Source organism: Pinus tabuliformis, chromosome 6 (genome assembly GCF_031772625.1).
Source record: "Pinus tabuliformis cultivar Carrire ecotype Pingquan chromosome 6, CPIR1, whole genome shotgun sequence".
NCBI lineage: Eukaryota > Viridiplantae > Streptophyta > Pinopsida > Pinales > Pinaceae > Pinus > Pinus tabuliformis.
The window spans coordinates 1,783,755,301-1,783,760,073 of record NC_142292.1 but is presented as its reverse complement, the minus strand read 5'-3'; positions in this window follow the sequence as shown (position 1 = coordinate 1,783,760,073).

The following is a 4,773-nucleotide window of genomic DNA, read 5'->3' as shown; positions in this document are numbered from 1 at the left end:
AAAACAGAACAAACAATCACACACATGAACACAAGATATAAGGTGGAAACCAATGTGGGTGAAAACCACCTGCTGCAATCGTCTCTATCTTCTTTTAACAAGAAACTTCTTTTTACAATTTTTGTATTGGTGCAATCTTATACCAGTACACAGGCTTCTACTTGCAGAAGGCTACAACCTTCTCTCGTTCTCCAGCTTCTCCTGGAAGGGAGCTACTACCCCCTAGCTCTTGTACTAGCTGTTGTGTTTACTAGTACATAGGTGCAGGCCTACAGAAGGCTACAACCTTCTCTTTTCTTCCAGGGACCATGTTTCATAAATTTTCAGACTGGATCCATCAATAACATTAATCAACCATCAATTATATCTGCATCAACCAATCTCCTTTGCACCAACCAAAACTAAATCAATCAATCACTTCTTAGAATGATGTAACCATAATACAGCAACAGTAACCAGAACCCAGAACACTGCAATAACAAACTGAAGTACCTAAAGCATATTTTATTAGGTATACGCTACTTCAATGTGTCGAACCTACGTAGATACGCTGTTATCTCAAGGCGAACCTTCATATACGCTATTTTGATATATAGAACCAGCCTGTATAGACGCCTTTGCTAAAGTGTACCTGCATATAGATCTATAAATGATGATTTAAACTTTACAACAATTATAGACTTTAGTTATACCCAGATCGTCATATTTACAAATTACAACATGCGCCAATTATTCAGATAAAAGATCAAAAACCACACAAAGATACTTCTCTTCAAGCCTTACGATCTTGAACCATCAATAGAACTTATCCTTCATCAAGCGCTCAGGTTCATCTTTGATTTAGATCCAGTTGTGCACCATAACCCAATGACCTGTATTCTAGATCTTGCTCTTCATTAGATATTCAATGCTTGAGTGCCTTTGCCTAATGATCTTCTCCTCCTTTTATAGTCTTAGGCCTTACTCAATACCATGGTCCAAAACCACTTAAAATCAATACCTTGAACCAAATACCTGGGGTAAACACTTCGGACAAGATACTGTGGACCAATACTAGATCAAAATACCATGGACCAAATACCACGAACCAAAACTATTTTTTCCAACATGTACACACCTTTCCTTCCGTGAAACTTCGTGTGTACGCTATATGCACCTTTTGGTCTGCAAACCTGCGTGTACACGCGGCTTGGTCAATGGGGAACCTGTGTATACCTCTCTTTCTTCATTCTGTGAGCCTGAACTGTGATCTTTCATCTGTGTGAGTTGCCATCAAGGACAACACCTGTGTCATAGTGCCAAATCTGTATCATAATGCCAACGCCATTATAGTTTTTATCTTTTCTTGGTCCACAACAATTTCATCATTGGTAATGATATGTCCTAGATATTAGATATGTTCTTTAAAGAAATCACATTTGTTATATTTAGCATACAGTTGATGTTCTCTTAGAGTTTGCAAAACTATCCTGAGATGTTCTTTTATATTTCGAGAGTAAATTAATATATCATCGATAAGAATTAACACAAATTTATCCAAACACTGATGGAATATAATGTTCATAAGGTACATGCAGGTTGCGGGAGCATTAGTTAGCCTGAAGAGCAACACAATGAACTCGTAATGTCCATAACGAGTTCTAAAGGTTGTTTTAGTTATATCTTCTTCCTTAATTCTGATCTGATGGTAACCCGAACAAAGGTCGATCTTTGAAAACACGGTTGCACCCCTCACCTAATCAAACAACTCAGCTATACGAGGTAAATAGTATTTATTTTTGATGGTTAGTTTATTTAATTGGCAATAATCCATGCACATTTGTATGGTTCCATCATTCTTTTTAACGAAAATCATCGGGGCTCCCCAAGGTGATACACTTGGGCGGATGTACTTTTTATCATGTAGCTCTTGTAACTGCATTTTTTAATTCTGTCAACTCCGGTATACTCATGCGATAAGGAGCTCAGGATACCGAAGTAGCTCCTGAAATCAAATCAATGGTGAAGTCTATATCTCTTTTTGGAAGAAGTCCCGAAATTTCCTTAGGAAACACGTTCGGAAAATTCTATACTACAGGTATATTTTATAAAGAAATAAAATTTTCCTTTGAATTAGCATATCCTACATGTATCACATAAATTTGACATCCTTTTCTGATACACTTTGCTAACTGAGAGGCTATTACAGGTATTAGTTTTTGGGGTCTTAATATGCCTTGAATTTCCTGTCTCTTTACCTCTTCGTCCATATAGTTAATAGCTTTGGTTTTACAGTTAATGAGGGACCAATTCTTTTCCAACCAATCCATGTCTATTAGGATATCATAAGATCCTAGGGGAAATACATTCAGGTCTGCCACCAGAGACTGACCTGCTATTTTTAAGGGGCAACTGCTGACCTTGGCCAACACCCTTCTTTTTTCCCTCGTGGCTAGTTGCACTAACCAAGGACTTTTAAACTTAACAGCTTGCAAATCTCATTGCTCTACTATCTTAGGGCTAATATAACTCAAATTAGCTCCTGGATCAATTAAAATAGATATAGTTTGGTCGAAGATTTTACCTTCAAATTATCTCATGGTTGGCTGGTACTCTGCCTGGTGGTCTTCAAGGGTAGCATTAATTTTTGGAATTCTTCTGGCCACTTCTCCTACAGTTGATGCTTCTTGAATATGTGCATTTTGATCAGTGCCCTTGCGATTGGGACATTTTTGACGTAATGTGGTCCTCCACATCCCCAGCACTGTACTTGGCGTCTTGCTGCTATTTCTACTTCAGTTCTGCTTAACTGCTCATTAGTTTTGGATTCATTTGGAAGTCTAAATATGGATTGATTTCTATTCATTTTTTGTTTACTTGCCCTTTATGGGGTCCCTTATTGATTATGGCTTTATTTCCCTTGTTGCCGGAAGGAAACTTAATTCCCTTTTTATCAACCCATCTTTTACCCACGTCTCCCTTTTGTCTGTTTTGTTGATATCATATCTGAGCCTTTCGTATAATTTTGTCCATGGAATTTGGGTTATCGAACTCGAGGCGTTGTTTCATGAACAACGGCACACTGCTGATAAATCATTGCACCTTCACCTTTTTCTCCCATATGTAAGGAACATATCGAAGCAAGGACGTAAATTTTGTTATGAACTCATTCATAGATAACTGACCCAATAAAAGATCGTGAAACTCCTTTGCCTTTTCATCATAAAATCTTTCAGTTAATTATTTTTCCTTAAAATATCTTTGAAAATTTTCCCAATTTATGCTTTGCTCATTCACTCCATGCACAGTCTTTACTTCTTCCCATCACAGGGTGGCCTTTCCTTGCAGCTGGAAGATGGCCAAGCAAGCCTTTAAGTTATGGTCATATTCATACAACTGAAAGTACTTATTCATATTAATAAGTCAAGCTTCAGCTACCTCTTCTTGTTCACCATCAAAGAGGGGCAGTTTTATTTTCCGAAATTCTCCTTGCAGTTCTATCTTTTGTCTTTTCTGCATTTTGTGTTCTGATGCATTATCATATTTCTCTTCTTGATTTTCTTCAGTCCTAAATACTTGGTTCAAAACTCTTGTTCACCAGCCATGTTCTCGTGCTCTGGGCTAGGAATTGGCTGTCGTTGATTATGTATATCAAACAAACTCTTCATAATCTTTTCCTGCTCCAGCATTAGCCTTTCATTATTTTCCCACAACCAGGCCATCTCATCCTTTAGTTCTTGCACAGTTTCCAGGACTGCAGTGTTGGCATTGAGTGGTTCTTCCCCCAATTGTACCCATACCTCATAATTGGCTCCTTGAAAAGATGTCGGTTATGTTCCTGTCACGGATCTATGAGGTGTAATTCAAGTCCTCCTCATGTTGGCTGCTTTTCTTTCTTTCTCTGTTCAAATCACAAACACTGTTAATTATCTATTTCTAAAGGTCTCAGCTTTGTAACCTGAGTGCTCTGATACCACTTGTCATGTCCCTAAAACGAATGAAATAACCTTCATAAAATAAAATAAAATTACACATGCATATTTAAATTATTGATTCGAAATATTTGATACTTATTTGCATTTGGATACACATGTCGCACCCATATGGAGGACCATACATTAAAAACATGGTTTTCACACGTGATTTGATTAGCACAAATTAAGGGTTGTAATGGTACAAGGCGTAATGAATTTATAATAAAAGGTCCTTGCTACCCGTGAGTTGGCAAGAGTAGGGCTCTAGATCCTTCGTTGTGCTGTCCAGCGGTTGACTCTGTCGAAAGCATCAACCCTTCATCGATGGTTCGATGATATGGATCCTGATCCGATGGAAATGGGGGTTTCTTCATGCTTTTGGTTTGGTCGAGGATTTGTTCTCTGTCATTTGTTTCACCTCTGCAATCACTTTCCCAGCTCCGAAGTTTAGCTCCAGAGCGTGTACAGGTAATCTCACTCCTCGACTTCCCAATTCATTGCATTGTTACTCCGAAGTTCTCTGTTATAGTTATGCTTCCATATGTCTTAACTGCCAGATTTGCAAGGAGGGTTTTTAAGCTCGGATTCCAGAGGCGTCGTTTCGAGGTCTCAACCCTCAGTCCAGGTACAGGGCCTTTCTATTAGTACACTCTTGAATACATTTCTATGTTTTACATCATGAATATGATAATAAGTTCATGAGCTTTGTAAGGTTCCCTTGAAGGCTTCAATCCCCCATGCAATGGGTGTTCGAGGGCGAGGCTCCCTTTCGGAAACTGACTCCAGGGTAGCAGACTAGACCTTCCTCCGGCCTTCGGGT